The sequence below is a fragment of the Scyliorhinus canicula genome, chromosome 27 (assembly GCF_902713615.1).
Source record: "Scyliorhinus canicula chromosome 27, sScyCan1.1, whole genome shotgun sequence".
In the NCBI taxonomy this organism is placed as follows: Eukaryota; Metazoa; Chordata; class Chondrichthyes; order Carcharhiniformes; family Scyliorhinidae; genus Scyliorhinus; species Scyliorhinus canicula.
The window spans coordinates 16,451,189-16,468,479 of NC_052172.1; the positions used below are offsets into that span (position 1 = coordinate 16,451,189).

General features: G+C 50.3%; 1 protein-coding gene and 1 pseudogene across 1 annotated transcript in view; one reads left to right on the top strand and one right to left on the bottom strand.

Moving 5' to 3' along the window:
* The window catches only part of LOC119958014 (G-protein coupled receptor 4-like), a 44,285-nt gene extending 27,913 nt beyond the window's left edge, over positions 1-16,372 (bottom strand). The window contains exon 1 of the mRNA XM_038786273.1: positions 16,289-16,372. The gene's annotated coding sequence lies outside the window, so the exon portion shown is untranslated. The remainder of the gene's footprint in view (positions 1-16,288) is intronic.
* LOC119958027 lies at positions 9,811-9,896 on the top strand (annotated as a pseudogene).
* Positions 16,373-17,291: the final 919 nt, after the last annotated feature.

The window sequence follows — 17,291 nt, forward strand, 5'->3', positions numbered from 1 at the left end:
AAAGAGGTTGAGGAGAGAAAGTCCCAGCGTTTCTGGCTGAAGGGGTGGCCAAAAACGATTGGTGGGAGGAGTGATTAAGGGAAGAAAGCAGGATAAGGGGGAAACGTAGAGATCTCTATGGGGGAGGAGATTACACTTCTATTATATCGATCAACCTCCAAAGCTGACTAAGTATCTCTGCTACTGAAACCCACATCCATGTCTCTGTCAGCTCCAAACCTCTTAAAATGCTCTTCTGGCTCCTCTCCAATTCTCTAATCCCGCAGTTAACTTAACTGGTCTGAAACACTGCTGGCTGCGTCCTCACGCACACCAAATCCCCAGGTTCACCCGTGTCAGCGTCGCGATTCTCATCCTTAACCCTCTCCATGGCCTCACCCATGCCACCCCCCCCCCCCCTCCCCAACCCCCCCCCCCCCCCCCTCCCCCTCTCTCTATTTCTCTAACCTTGAATCCCTACAACCCTCCGGAATCTCTGCGTTCCTCTATTCCTGGGCTCCAACCCTCACCTCCAATCACCAATGGTGGCCTCGCCTTCCAAGGCCCAAGTTCTGGAATTTTCTCCCTCAATCTCTCTGCTCCTCTCTTTTAAAAAAAAAGATCGCCTTAAAATCCATGTCTTTGACCAATGTCCTAACATCTCCTTATTTGGTGCAGGGCTGATTCTGTTGCTGGACTGGTGAAGCCTTCTAAAATGCTTCTCTTGGTTAACGGTATCATCTACGAGTGCAAGGTGTTGTGGTCTTGGTAACTAACGGCTTCCGTGTTGCTAGGGCCCTGGAGGCCATTTTGTGCCCAGAGTCGTGGGGCCGGGGCTGGGTGGATATTCTGGAACTTTCCTCTGGTCAAGAATATTTACTCAGAATGAGTCGCGGGGCAAAAGAAAATCCCCTTCTAACCGTCTTCACCCCAGGTTGGTGGACGATTTGTCACCACGGCAACGGCCATAAGGCTCTGAGACGGTTGGGGTGGATGTTGAGGTATTGGAGAGGGTGGAGAAAAAGATTTCCAGGGATGAGACACTTCAGTTATGTGGATTTGTGAAGCTGGGTCTGTCCCCCTCAGAGAGGAGAAGGCCACGGAATCTTTGCAGGGCAGAAGGAGGCCATTTGGCCCATCCAGCCTGCACTGGGTCTCTGACAGAGAATTCTACCCACTCCCACTCCTCCTGCCTTATCCCCGTAACCTCGTATGGCCACTCTTTTCAGATGACAATCCAATTCCCCTTCGTATACCTAGAACCTCCTCTGCCGTTCTCAGGAAGTTCGTTCAAGACTCCAACCATCCTCTGGGTGAAAAAAAACATTTTCCCTCACGTCATCTCTACTCCTTTGGCCCCTTATTTTGAATCTGAGCCCCTTAGTTCTTGTTTTGAGCGGGAACGGTTTCTGACTATTCACCCTGTCCAGAGGCCTCAGGTTCTTGAATATCTCCATCGAGTCTCCTCTCGGCTTCCTTTTCTCCGAGTAAAACAGTTCCAACTTCCCCAACCTATCGTCATAGCGACAGTTCATCACCCTTGGAGACAATTGTGTGAAGAATGGTCGAGTGGAGATTTCAACGGGGTTGCTCAAAGTCATGAGCGGTCCAGACACGGGAGGTGAAGGCGTTTTTAAAAAAAGGGATGTTCATTTCCTGAGAAACGCATCCCGAGTAAATATTCCTGATCCAAAGAAAAGGTTATCGAGGAAAGTTCCACGTTGTGCACCCAGATAATGGCGGCACGGTGGCACAGTGGTTAGCACTGCTGCCTCACAGACTTGGGTTCAAGTCCAGCATTGGGTCACTGACTGTGCGGAGGCTGCACGTTCTCCCCATGACTGTGTGGGTTTCCTCCAGGTGCTCCAGTTTCCTCCCACGGTCCATGGATGTGCAGGTTAGGTGGATTGGCCATGATAAATTGCCCTTAGAGTCCAAAAGGTTAGGTGGGGTTACTGGGTTACGGGTATAGGGTAGGGGTATGGGCCTAGGTAGGGTGCTCTTTGAGAGGTGCAGACTCGATGGGCTGAATGGCCTCCTTCTGCACTGTAAGGATTCTATGTTACAAGATGATTGGCAAAGAACCAGAGGCGACAAAGGGAAAAACCTGTTTACGCATAAAGTTGTTTTTAAAAAATGAATCACAGGATGTGGGCTTCGCTGGGCTGGGCCCAGCATTTGTTGCCCATCCCTAATTGCCCTAGAACTGAGTGTCGTGATTGGCCATTTCAGAGTGGGGCAGTTAAGAGTCGGCCCAATCGCTGTGGGATCTGGAGTCACGTGTAGGCCAGACCGGGTAAGGACGGCAGATTTCCTTCCCTAAAGGGGACATTAGTGAACCAGATGGGTTTTTAATAAACATAATTAGACTTTTAATTTCAGACTTTAAAAAAAAAATTGACTTCAAATTTCACCGCCTGTTTGGGGTGGGATTCGAACCCGTGTTCCCCAGAGCGTTAACCTTGGGTGGCAGGATTACCGGTCCTGTGACAAACCAACTGAGCCACTGCCTCCCCTCAGGAATGCACTGGGATGTGGACCGGGCTGGGGGGGGGGGGGGGGGGGGGGGGGGGGGGGGACAGAATCAATCGGAGCTTTCAAAAAGGGAAGTGGACCATCTTTTTCAGATGAGTAGAATCCACAGCATGGGCAGCACAGTGGTTAGCACTGTTGCTTCACAGCTCCAAGGTCCCAGGTTCGATTCCTGGCTTCGGTCACTGTCTGTGCGGGGTCTGCATGTTCTCCCCGTGTCTGCGTGGGTTTCCTCCGGGTGCTCCGGTTTCCTCCCACAAGTCCCGAAAGACGTGCTTGTTAGGTGAATTGGACATTCTGAATTCTCCCTCTGTGTACCCGAACAGGCGCCGGAGTGTGGCGACTAGGGGCTTTTCACAGTAACTCCATTGCAGTGTTAATGTAAGCCTACTGTTTTTTTATAATCTTTATTATCACAAGTAGGCTGACGTTAACACTGCAGTGAAGTTACTGTGAAAATCCCCTCGTCGCCACATTCCGGCGCCTGTTCGAGTACACGGAGGGAGAATTCAGAATGTCCAATTCACCTAACAAGCACGTCTTTCGGGACTTGTGGGAGGAAACCGGGGCACCCGGAGGAAACCCAGGCAGGCACGGGGAGAATGTGCAGACTCTGCACAGTGACCCATGCCGGGAATCGAACCTGGGACCCTGCCGCTGTGAAGCAACAGTGCTAACTACTGTGCTACCGTGCCGCCCACATGTGGCACTAAAGATTATTATTATTATTAGCCACAGGGTGATGGGGGGGGGGGGGGTTGGAGGTCGAGAAGTGGCATTAGCTGAGTTGCGCTATTGGGGAGGGGAGGGCTAGCATGGACAAAGGGGGCTGAGCAGCCTCGGTCTGTGCTGTAAGCCTGCCATTATCATTTGATTGTTGCCCCCTTGGGCACCTCAGCTGAAGGTTGATGGGTTTGAGGATCAGGACAATCACGGCACAATGTTGCTGGCCAGCCTGGGCGGGTTGCGTGTGGAGGCGTGTGAGGGATTTCTCAAGTCAAAGCACCACCAGTTCATCCGTCCCACATTTTGCCTGCACAGGGTTCTGTCCTCTCTGGCACACTCGATCGTGACCTCTGATAATCTCGGTCAGATCAGCTTTTTGTTTTGGAACACTGTTGCAGGAAAAGATAAGGACCAATGAGGGAACCCGATGCACTCAAAACTAAAATACGGGCACCTGGAGCTGATGACAGCTCATCTCGAACTTTCCAGCTGTACAATCCCACAGCAGGAAGCAGGGAGCTTCCCAATCGCAATCCCTATTATAGTGAGCCTGACGTCAGAATCCCTGCTGTAGAGGGATCTCGCTATTCGATTCCTTTTCCAGAGGGAAGTCTGGCTACCAGAATCTCTTTGAAATCGGTATGTGTATCAGCCGTTGCTCAGTTGGTGACACTCTCGCTGTTGACCCACATGGTCACAGGGCTTGAGCAGAAAAAGCAAGGCCGACACTCCAGTGCAGTACTGAGGGAGCATTCATTACACTCCAGTGCAGTACTGAGAGAGCATTCATTACACTCCAGTGCAGTACTGAGGGAGCATTCATTACACTCCAGCACAGTACTGAGAGAGCATTCATTACACTCCAGTGCAGTACTGAGGGAGCATTCATTACACTCCAGCACAGTACTGAGGGAGCATTCATTACACTCCAGCACAGTACTGAGAGAGCATTCATTACACTCCAGTGCAGTACTGAGGGAGCATTCATTACACTCCAGCACAGTACTGAGAGAGCATTCATTACACTCCAGTGCAGTACTGAGGGAGCATTCATTACACTCCAGCACAGTACTGAGAGAGCATTCATTACACTCCAGCACAGTACTGAGGGAGCATTCATTACACTCCAGCACAGTACTGAGGGAGCATTCATTACACTCCAGCACAGTACTGAGAGAGCATTCATTACACTCCAGCACAGTACTGAGGGAGCATTCATTACACTCCAGCACAGTACTGAGGGAGCATTCATTACACTCCAGCACAGTACCAAGGGAGCATTCATTACACTCCAGTGCAGTACTGAGGGAGCATTCATTACACTCCAGCACAGTACTGAGGGAGCATTCATTACACTCCAGTGCAGTACTGAGGGAGCATTCATTACACTCCAGTACAGTACTGAGGGAGCATTCATTACACTCCAGCACATACTGAGGGAGCATTCATTACACTCCAGTGCAGTACTGAGGGAGCATTCATTACACTCCAGCACATACTGAGGGAGCATTCATTACACTCCAGCACAGTACTGAGGGAGCATTCATTACACTCCAGCACAGTACTGAGGGAGCATTCATTACACTCCAGCACAGTACCAAGGGAGCATTCATTACACTCCAGCACAGTACTGAGGGAGCATTCATTACACTCCAGCACAGTACTGAGGGAGCATTCATTACACTCCAGTGCAGTACTGAGGGAGCATTCATTACACTCCAGCACAGTACCAAGGGAGCATTCATTACACTCCAGTGCAGTACTGAGGGAGCATTCATTACACTCCAGCACAGTACTGAGGGAGCATTCATTACACTCCAGTGCAGTACTGAGGGAGCATTCATTACACTCCAGCACAGTACTGAGGGAGCATTCATTACACTCCAGCACAGTACCAAGGGAGCATTCATTACACTCCAGTGCAATACTGAGGGAGCATTCATTACACTCCAGCACAGTACTGAGGGAGCATTCATTACACTCCAGTGCAGTACTGAGGGAGCATTCATTACACTCCAGCACAGTACTGAGGGAGCATTCATTACACTCCAGTACAATACCGAGGGAGCATTCATTACACTCCAGTGCAGTACTGAGGGAGCATTCATTACATTCCAGTGCAGTACTGAGGGAGCATTCATTACACTCCAGCACAGTACTGAGGGAGCATTCATTACACTCCAGCACAGTACTGAGAGAGCATTCATTACACTCCAGCACAGTACTGAGAGAGCATTCATTACACTCCAGCACATATTGAGGGAGCATTCATTACACTCCAGCACAGTACTGAGGGAGCATTCATTACACTCCAGCACAGTACTGAGGGAGCATTCATTACACTCCAGCACAGTACTGAGAGAGCATTCATTACACTCCAGCACAGTACTGAGAGAGCATTCATTACACTCCAGCACAGTACTGAGGGAGCATTCATTACACTCCAGCGCAGTACTGAGAGAGCATTCATTACACTCCAGCACAGTACTGAGGGAGCATTCATTACACTCCAGCACAGTACTGAGGGAGCATTCATTACACCCCAGTACAATATGGAGGGAGCATTCATTACACTCCAGCACAGTACTGAGGGAGTATTCATTACACTCCAGCACAGTACTGAGGGAGCATTCATTACACTCCAGCACAGTACTGAGGGAGCATTCATTACACTCCAGCACAGTACTGAGGGAGCATTCATTACACTCCAGTACTATACGGAGGGAGCATTCATTACACTCCAGCACAATACCGAGGGAGCATTCATTACACTCCAGCGCAGTACTGAGGGAGCATTCATTACACTCCAGTACAGTACCGAGGGAGCATTCATTACACTCCAGCACAGTACTGAGGGAGCATTCATTACACTCCAGCACAGTACTGAGGGAGCATTCATTACACTCCAGTGCAGTACTGAGGGAGCATTCATTACACTCCAGCACAGTACTGAGGGAGCATTCATTACACTCCAGCACAGTACCGAGGGAGCATTCATTACACTCCAGCACAGTACTGAGGGAGCATTCATTACACTCCAGCACAGTACCAAGGGAGCATTCATTACACTCCAGTACTATACGGAGGGAGCATTCATTACACTCCAGTACTATACGGAGGGAGCATTCATTACACTCCAGCACAATACCGAGGGAGCATTCATTACACTCCAGCACAGTACTGAGGGAGCATTCATTACACTCCAGCACATACTGAGAGCGCATTCATTACACTCCAGCACATACTGAGGGAGCATTCATTACACTCCAGTGCAGTACTGAGGGAGCATTCATTACACTCCAGCACATACTGAGAGCGCATTCATTACACTCCAGCACATACTGAGGGAGCATTCATTACACTCCAGCACATACTGAGAGCGCATTCATTACACTCCAGCACAGTACTGAGAGAGCATTCATTACACTCCAGTGCAGTACTGAGGGAGCATTCATTACACTCCGGTGCAGTACTGAGGGAGCATTCATTACATTCCAGTGCAGTACTGAGGGAGCATTCATTACACTCCAGCACAGTACTGAGGGAGCATTCATTACACTCCAGCACAGTACTGAGGGAGCATTCATTACACTCCAGCACAGTACTGAGAGAGCATTCATTACACTCCAGCACAGTACTGAGAGAGCATTCATTACACTCCAGCACATATTGAGGGAGCATTCATTACACTCCAGTGCAGTACTGAGGGAGCATTCATTACACTCCAGCACAGTACTGAGAGAGCATTCATTACACTCCAGCACATATTGAGGGAGCATTCATTACACTCCAGCACAATACCGAGGGAGCATTCATTACACTCCAGTGCAGTACTGAGGGAGCATTCATTACACTCCAGCGCAGTACTGAGGGAGCATTCATTACACTCAAGTACAATACGGAGGGAGCATTCATTACACTCCAGCACAGTACTGAGGGAGCATTCATTACACTCCAGCACAAAACCGAGGGAGCATTCATTACATTCCAGCACAAAACCGAGGGAGCATTCATTACACTCCAGTACATACTGAGGGAACATTCATTACACTCCAGCACATACTGAGGGAACATTCATTACACTCCAGCACATACTGAGGGAACACTGCACTGTCCAAGGTGCTGTCTCTATGAGACATTAATTTGAGACCCCCATCTCCCTGCTGCAGTGGACATAAAAGATTCACGGCCACGATTCCGAAGTGAAGCAGTGAAACTTTATCCCCTTTGCGCTGGCCAATATTTATCCCTCAATCAACATCATAAAGAGCAGATTAACTGGGCCATTATTACATTGCTTCTGTGTGGGAGTTTACTCAGCACAAACTAACTGCTGTCTCCCTTCCTATCAAAAGAGGATTTAATCGGCAGTAAAGCGCATTGAGACATCTGGCGGTGAAGAAAAGTGTTATTTAAACGCGAGCCTTTCTTTTTAAAAAGAGGGAGGCAGATCATCAGAATCCTGATCTTGATAAAAAGTCTTGCAATGGTCCCCCATTAGAGTGGGTCACCTCTCAACAGAATCCCGTTTAAAGAGAGGGAGAGCCAAGATTGCGTCGATTAAATTGTCTCTGATAGATAATGGCCGGCATTTCTAAGAGCATCTTTGATGGAGACGCACGTCCCACAGCGTGTGTCAGAGGAGAGCCGGGGAAGGGCCAGTGGGGAGGTTAACATAAAACCTGATCCAAGGGCTGTGTGTCATGGAGGGTCTTACAGGAGAGGAGTGGGGAGGCGGAGGGGTTTTCGGGAGGGAACTCCATAAGGCGGGGCGTATACAGCGGGACAGTGGGTCTAAGGGAGGAGTCGCTCTGGAAAGACCAGAGTTTGAGGCCTTGTGGTGGGGGTGGGTTGTGTTCCTGTCTCTGAGCCACAAGCTCTGGGTTTGAGTCCCACTCTCGGGGCAGAATCTTGGTGAGGTAGGGGAGGTGGTCTGCCTGTTGGCAGGAGAGCCCCGCGCTGCCACTGCCTGATTGGCTTATGGTTCAGTGAATGACCACACCATGGCACCAATATCCTGGAAGTTATCATTGATCGGAAACTGAATTGGACCCAGCCATATAAACACTGTGGCTACCAGAGCAGGTCAGAGGCTGGGAATCCTGCGGAGAGTAACTCACCTCCTGAACCCCCCCCCCCCCCCCCCCCCCCCCCCCCCCTCTGTCCATCATCTACAAGGCACAAGTCAGGAGTGTGATGGACGCTCCACTTGCCTGGGTGAGCGCAGCTCCAACAACACTCAAGAAGCTCGACACCATCCAGGACAAAGCAGCCCTGCTTGATTGGCGCCCCCTTCCACAAACATCCACTCCCTCCACCACCGACACACAGTGGCAGCCGTGTGTACCATCTACAAGACGCACTGCAGCAACTCACCAAGGCTCCTTGAGCAGCACTTTCCAAAGCAGGGACTTCTGCCATCTAAATGGACAAGGGCAGCAGACACCTGGGAGCCCCACCACCTGGAGGTTCCCCTCCAAGTCACTCACCACGCAGAGAGGAAATTCTGACGGGGCCAGACAGACTTGATACGGGGATGTTTCCTCTGACTGGGGGGGGGGAATCTAGAACCAGGGGTCATAGCCTCATACTGCCAGTGACTACACTGCAAAGGTGATAACTTAGCTTTGGTGAGCTCTGGGGTTGTGACAGGCGGTACATAAATGCAGTTCTCTGCTTGTGTTTTCCCTCCGGTGTTTGAGAGTAAGCCTTGCCTGCCGGGCCTCGTCCACTCAATTCTCAGTAACTTTGCCATATTTGAAAAATATTTCTCATTAAATCGCAATCCTTCACCCTCGCAAAGCGCTGGAAAAAATTTCAGGCCTACAGGAAGGCCAGTTCAACCTGAACGGAAGGAAGGAGAGATTGGAAAGAGGCAAAGTCTTTGGAACCGTGAAGGTCACGTTGAGAACAGAAGGCAGGAAGTGATCCGATAAACAGCTGGGAAGAGGGGCAGGAAGGGTGGGTGAGACATCTGGGAAATGGCTGGATGTTACAGCGGGAAGAGGGCAGGGTTGGTGTTTGGGACATGGGCTGGGCCCCGGTGGAACTCGGCCTGGTGACGAACAAACCCTGAGCCAAGAGGACGGAAGAGGTTGACAACCCACATTGGAGGACGTGATGTGGGCGCGGGGGGGGGGGCAGCCGCGTGTTCGCGAGCTTCAGCGCCCCTCGTCTTCCCATCTCCGCTCTGATTCTTGTGCCCGTCTCTTTTTACGCCTTTTCCCGGTCTGCAGTGTTTGCTGCGTAGCGGAACTTGATCAATCTTTCATTCATTCTTCCGCTGGGACCCTACCTACCAGCCTCCCGTTCAAATAGATGCCCCCCCCCACCACCACCAAACCTGTCAGGGGGGAGGGCACAAGATTCTTCCCACTCGAACTGCGCCATTTAGTCAACATTGCCTCTCCTATCCTTCCTGCCGAAATGCGTCACCTCACTCTGCTACGCCTTAAACGTTCAAAAATGCCATCAACCGCTGAAGGAAAAAAAAAACGCAGCTAGAGTTTTTCTCGCCTGTGGGTGCTCAGGAGATTCATTTTCAAATTCTCTAGCCCGTCGGTACACCGCTGGGGGCTCACGGCAGCACATGTACTAAAATTGGAACGATACAGAGAAGATTAGCAAGGATGACACGCAAATTCGTGAAGAATTATTTTGAAAATGAAAAATGAAAATCGCTTATTGTCACGAGTAGGCTTCAATGAAGTTACTGTGAAAAGCCCCTAGTCGCCATATTCCGGCGCCTGTCCGGGGAGGCTGGTACGGGAATCGAACCGTGCTGCTGGCCTGCTTGGTCTGCTTTATAAGCCAGCGATTTAGCCTTGTGAGCTGAACTAGCCCCTGTGGGCTGGTTCAGCTCACAATTTTGTGGGCAGCACGGTAGCATTGTGGATAGCACAATCGCTTCACAGCTCTAGGGTCCAAGGTTCGATTCCCGGCTTGGGTCACTGTCCGTGCAGAGTCTGCACGTCCTCCCCGTGTGTGCGTGGGTTTCCTCCGGGTGCTCCGGTTTCCTCCCACAGTCCAAAGATGTGCAGGTTAGGTGGATTGGCCGCGCTAAATTGCCCTTAGTGTCCAAAATTGCCCTTTAGTGTTGGGTAGGGTTACTGGGTTATGGGGATAGGGTGGAGGTGTGGACCTTGGGTAGGGTGCTCTTTCCAAGAGCCGGTGCAGACTCGATGGGCCGAATGGCCTCCTTCTGCACTGTAAATTCTGTGAACTATGGTCGCTCTCACCATCACCACGGCAGCCGTGGATGGGCCGCCGCCCTGCTTGCTCTCTCTCTCTCTCTCTCTCTCTCTCTCTCGAGCACAAGGTGATGGGGTTAATAGCCCATTGCTGTCATTCGCAAAATATCCATCACCATCATCGCCATTTGGCTGGCTTGATTTGTCCCAGTCCTTGGGTTACGTCCTGGGGCCCAGCCCAACTCGAGTCAGCTCTGTTCATGTGTTTCCTGCAAAGGGTCAATGCACCCAATTAACCTGGGGCCTTCGTTTCTGGCTCTCGCACTGAGATTCTTAACTGCCAGAGTGAAGGTTCCTCTTTGGTTGACGTCTTGGTGAGGTCATGAGGAAAGGTTAATTTTCGGCCAAGCACCTTTGGTCAGCAGTGGCTTGTTTTGAATTTCCTTTTTTTATACATTTAAGGTTAACAAGGTTAAGGGGTGATTTGAATGAAGTTTGCAAGTTATTAATGCGAACAGAGCTGATAGGTTGAGAGAAACTATTTGACCTGGCTGGGCAGTGTCTAGAATATAGTTCCAGACTTTTCTGGATTGAGATTAGGAGACACTTCTGCACACAGTAGGAGTTTAGAACTCCCTTCAATTGTTAATTTTAAAACCGTGATTGATAGATGCTTTGTTACCCAAGGGTGTGAAGGAATAATTCGCTAGGAGTAGTGATGCACAATCAATGGACACGAAACGTAGGTGAGATCCGAATGATAGGCTTTAATGCACAAGGTGTGTGCCCGGCAGCAGACGTACAGAAGAAAGGCCGACTGCCGGGAAGCACGGGTTCTTATAACCCGCCTCGTAGGCGGAGCTACCTACCTCTCAGCAATTGGCTGAGAGGCGCATGACTTACCCGGGCCAATGGGCAGCGAGTCCTCTGCACCAATAGCAGCTCACTTCCATGTACCGTAATACCCCTAGTCATACTACCGCAAGTAGGTCGCAGGATCTCATTGTACAGCTGGACAGACGCAAAGGGGCTGAATGGAAGCCTCCTGTTTCTATTAAAATGCTAAATGACGATGGCTTTCACAAACCTGACCTGCGTTCCTCGAACTTAGGGGACCGAGCGCGACCGTGTCCAAAACGATGACAAGGGTTTATTGAACTGACACATCAAAACTGCTTCTTCTGGCAGTGCAACCAGAAGGGCGTCCATCTTAAAAGGAGAGCAAGGCCGTCCAGGAGTGAATCATGGAGCAGTTCTTCACACGTTGGGAATGTGGAAATCGCTTCCCAAAAAAAACAACATTGTCGGTGTTGGGGGTGTTGGTGATGGGGTGTTGGGGCTGATCGTTCTCAAGGTCGGGATTGACAGGATGTTTTGTTGGTGAAGAAATGAGGAGCTCTGAATGAAAGGTGGGCAAATGGAGTTGAGATGCAGATCATGGGGAGGCGGTGGCATAGTGGTATTGTCACTGGACTAGTAATCCAGAGAGCCAGGGTAATGGGTTCAAATCCCACCCTGGCAGATGCTGGAATTTGAATTCAATTAAAATCTGGAATGGTTCGTGTAAAAAGCCACCTGGATCACTAATGCCCTCCTTTAGGGAAGGGAAATCTGCCGTCCTCCCTCGGTCTGGCCTACATGTGGCGCCAGACCCCACAGCAGCCCTCTGAAATGGCCGAGCGAGACACTCAGTTCAAGGGGCAATTAGGGATGGGCAACAAATGCCCAGCAACACCCATTCCCATGAAAGAATAAAACAAATAAGGTAACTGAATCCAACGCTAGACCCGAGGGGCTGAATGGCCTCCTGCTCCTGTGTTGTGCCATGCCCATTCCCTCTAATCCCCAATTACACCCCACGAATCTGTTCCAGCCCCAGTTGAGGAAAGGTTTAAAAGTGCAATGGAACATTGATGGGGGGCGAGGGGAGGGGCGGACCCGAGGGGGGCGGAACCGAGGGGACCGGGGGGGGGGCGGACCGAGCCGGGGGGCCGCCCTGGGGGCGGGCGGCCACCGCGCATGCGCTGGTTGGCACCGGCCCAACTGCGCATGCGCGGGACCCGAGTCTCTGGCGCCCCCGAGCACATGGCGCCCCGGGCGACTGCCCGAGTTGCCGGTGCCTTGAGCCGGCCCTGGAGTGGAGTTCTGGTCAGGCACGCTGGCAGCACGGTGGGGCAGTGGTTAGCACTGCTGCCTCACAGCGCCAGGGTCCCGGGGTTCGATCCCGGCCTCCGGTGACTGTGCGGAGTCTGCATGTTCTCCCCGTGTCTGCGTGGGTCTCCTCCGGGTGTTCAAGTTTCCTCCCACAGTCCAAACATGAGCAGGTTAGGTGGATTGGCCACGCTAAATTGCCCTTAGTGTCCAAAAGGTTGGGTGGGGTTGCTGGGTTGTGGGGACGGGGTGGGGGGGGGGGGGGATGCTGCTTGAGTGGGGTGCTCTCTGTGGGGGCCGGTGCAGACTCGATGGGCTGAGTGGCCTCCTTCTGCACTGTAGATTCTCTGATTCTTGTAGAACTGCACGCTACTGCGACTCCTATTGCATTTTCTCAAAGAGACATTTTAAGTTGCATGCGCTTGCCAGGTTGGGCTGAACAGTGCGGGACGTCAGCAGCAAAGAATGCAAGGATGGAGACATTAAGTGGATCCACAGATGAAGAATTAGCGGAAAATCCTGTACCATTCTTCAGTAAAGGTCAACCCCATCGCTGTGGGGTCTGGAGTCACGTGTAGGCCGGACCGGGTAAGGACGGCAGATTTCCTTCCCCAGAGGGGGCATTAGTGACCCAGGTGGGTTTTTATGACAATCGATGATCGTTGTCACGGTCACTGTTACTGAGACCAGCTTTCAATCCCGGCTTTTATTCACTGAATATAAATTCTACCAGGTGGTGAAATTTGAATCCAAGTCCCCTCCCCCGCAGGGCCTGGGCCTTGGGCTGACCAGTCCAGTGACATTACCACAACACTGCCGGCTCCCACGCTTTGGGTAAGACGTACCTTGGGCCCATGCCCGGGGGGGGGGGGGGGGGGTGAAAGGCGCTATATGAATGCAAACTAAAATATGGACGGAGAAGGAAAAGATTTATCTGGGAAGTTCCCAAGGCTGCCAGCATTTCTGGGAGGCCAAACAAATTCCTTCCAATCATCCTCTGGAGACGTCAACACAGGATGGACTGTGTTGCCTGGAAACTTCATATAAAATATTTTATTAAACAGAATAGGAATTTTCTGCATCCGTGCTTCCAAAGAATGCCAGAGAACGGGATCGAATCAGTTTGAAACACGTAGAATGTGCAGCTGCAGCCATTTAAACTGTGAGAACCGAGGGTCAGTTTGTCAGAAGAGGTTCCTGGGACAGAGATGGGGAAGGGGAGGGGGGGGGGGGGGGGTCTCCAGGGGTGCTGGTTATAAACCCAATAATCACCTATTTCTCTCATCGCCATCTCTAATCATGTGTGATTGCTATCCCGCAATGCAATAACGACCAGATCATCAGTGTTATGAGCTGTTGATTAACGGTGGTTAGCACTGCTGCCTCACAGCGCCAGGCACCTGGGTTCGATTTTGGCCCTGAGTGACTGTGTGGATCAATGCGCAGGGTCACGGAGATAGGGTGGGGGTGTGGGCCTAGGTCGGCACGGTAGCATAGTGGTTAGCACAATTGCTTCGCAGCTCCAGGGTCCTCCCAGCTTCGATTCCCGGCTTGGGTCACTGTCTGTGCGGAGTCTGCACGTTCTCCCCGTGTCTGCGTGGGGTTTCCTCCGGGTGCTCCGGTTTCCTCCCACAGTCCAAAGAGGTGCAGGTTAGGTGGAGTGGACATGATAAATTGCACTTTATGGCTGGTGGGTGCTCCAGTCAGAATGGCCGTCGGGATGGTGAGGGGGTGCACAATGTCTTCATCCGTTTGGTGAATTTCCTTTGGCTTTGGGGGAGGGGGCGTGGGGTAGCCGCAATGCCGGCAAAGATCGTCTTAATGTGTCGCTGCGGCAACGATCAGACAATTGCTTGCTGACGGTACAGTTCTGCTATTCTCAGAGTGCCTCAGGACCTGACTTTGATTCCAGTCTCAAGACAATAAAGTGGCATTCGGCCACATTGCTAACACTGTTTCATCCTCTCCCATTGACGATCGTGATCACCCTTTTTCTGCACTCGGGCAAAGTTCACGCAAATCACTGGAAACTGACGGTTTGATGGCTCTCCTGGGCGCTGCAGGCTATTGTTCTGAGGTGCTGCCCAGTCAGGAGCAGCAAAGTATATTAATAGTTAGACAAAAAGGATGCAAGATAAAATATTCAGCTTCTTTTTGAATGACAATTATGTTAACACATACCCTGCTGAATAAACAGTGACTCTGTACCGTTACACAGTGAGTGATCCTCACCCTGCTGAATAAACAGTGACTCTGTCCAGTTACACAGTGAGTGATCCTCACCCTGCTGAATAAACAGTGACTCTGTCCAGTTACACAGTGAGTGATCCTCACCCTGCTGAATAAACAGTCACTCTGTACAGTTACACAGTGAGTGATCCTCACCCTGCTGAATAAACAGTCACTCTGTACAGTTACACAGTGAGTGATCCTCACCCTGAATAAACAGTGACTCTGTACAGTTACACAGTGAGTGATCCTCACCCTGCTGAATAAAGTGACTCTGTACAGTTACACAGTGAGTGATCCTCGCACTGCTGAATAAACAGTCACTCTGTACAGTTACATAGGGAATGATCCTCACCCTGCTGAATAAACAGTCACTCTGTACAGTTACACAGTGAGTGATCCTCACCCTGCTGAATAAACAGTGACTCTGTATAGTTACACAGTGAGTGATCCTCACCCTGCTGAATAAACAGTGACTCTGTACAGTTACAGTGAGTGATTCTCACCCTGCTGAATAAACAGAGACTCTGTACAGTTACAGTGAGTGATCCTCACCCTGCTGAATAAACAGTCACTCTGTACAGTTACACAGTGAGTGATCCTCACCCTGCTGAATAAACAGTCACTCTGTACAGTTACACAGTAAGTGATCCTCACCCTGCTGAATAAACAGATCTCCTGTACAGTGATACAGTGTGATCCTCACCCTGCTGAATAAACAGTGACTCTGTACAGTTACACAGTGAGTGATCCTCACCCTGCTGAATAAACACTGACTCTGTACCGTTACACAGTGAGTGATCCTCACCCTGCTGAATAAACAGTGACTCTGTACAGTTACACAGTGAGTGATCCTCACCCTGCTGAATAAACAGTGACTCTGTACAGTTACACAGTGAGTGATCCTCACCCTGCTGAATAAACAGCCACTCTGTACAGTTACACAGTGAGTGATCCTCACCCTGCTGAATAAACAGTCACTCTGTACAGTTACACAGTGAGTGATCCTCACCCTGCTCAAAAACAGATCTCCTGTACAGTGATACAGTGTGATCCTCACCCTGCTGAATAAACAGTCACTCTGTACAGTTACACAGTGAGTGATCCTCACCCTGAATAAACAGTCACTCTGTACAGTTACACAGTGAGTGATCATCACCCTGCTGAATAAACACTCACTCTGTACAGTTACACAGTGAGTGATCCGCACCCTGAATAAACAGTGACTCTGTACAGTTACACAGTGAGTGATCCTCACCCTGCTGAATAAACAGTGACTCTGTACAGTTACACAGTGAGTGATCCTCACCCTGCTGAATAAACAGTGACTCTGTACAGTTACACAGTGAGTGACCCTCACCCTGCTGAATAAACAGTGACTCTGTACAGTTACACAGTGAGTGATCCTCACCCTGCTGAATAAACAGTCACTCTGTACAGATGCACAGTGAAACTAGGGCTAAAAAAAACACCTTGCATACCTTTTACAACCTCTGGTCATCCAAATGAAGTACATTTTTGCAGTGTAATCACTGTTGTAATGTAGAAAACAACAATGTGGCAAAGACCAGATCATCTGTTGTTGCGATGTTGGGGATATCGGTGGGCCGTCATACTGAAGCTCTGGCTGAATAGGGAGTGCGAGACGTGGGCATGATGCCCAGAGACCTGTATCCAATCTCAACCCGCCCTCAACATTACACTGGTGATCCCTCAAGGGCGGGGCAGACCCCTGGCATGCGATCCTGAAGCAGGAAGAGGGAGATAGCCAACGAAAGAGAGAGAGAGAAGGAGATAGAGAAAGAGAGAGAGAGAGAGAGAGAGGATGGAGAGGTCGGCGCGAAGTTGAAAAGGATAAATAACGCTGACAAAGAAAAAAGAAAACATTTGTCAGGTTGGGTCAGTGTGCGGTCAATGAGAGGTTGCGTTGCGGGGCGGTCCAGAGCAGTGTTGAGGTCAAAGCCAGTCTTCTTCGAGTAGCCTGTCAGGGTATCTTTCAAACATTGCCACTGGCCGCTCGATGACCTTTGACCCGTCGGGACTAGAGAGAACATTTTGAAAGGTGGGTATTTGGCACTCGGATTCTGCTGCCATGCGGGAACACAGAGGGAGAGTTGGCTCTGCCCCAGGTCTTACTGCTTTCAATCGATTGAGCCTATTTATTTATTTATTTTTGACAAAATCATCCACCATTTAGGGTTCAAAGAAAGGCAAAACTAACTGGAAGAAAAACCCACGCAGAGCAGACATCAAGAATCTAGTCCAGAAATGGTTGGCAAGGCATTACACTGGGAAACAGTAACCCTCGTTGGCCCAGTGATCCCAATACTTAATCTAACACAGTGCTCACGTATAAACTTTAACTGAATCTCCGTGAAATGTGAAGGAGAAAACAGCGAGTACCTAAATGATCGTCAAAGTGCTGTATTTGCTTGGTTGCTGACTTGTGTGGTAGAGGTTTGTTCAGTAAATACACACCAGATA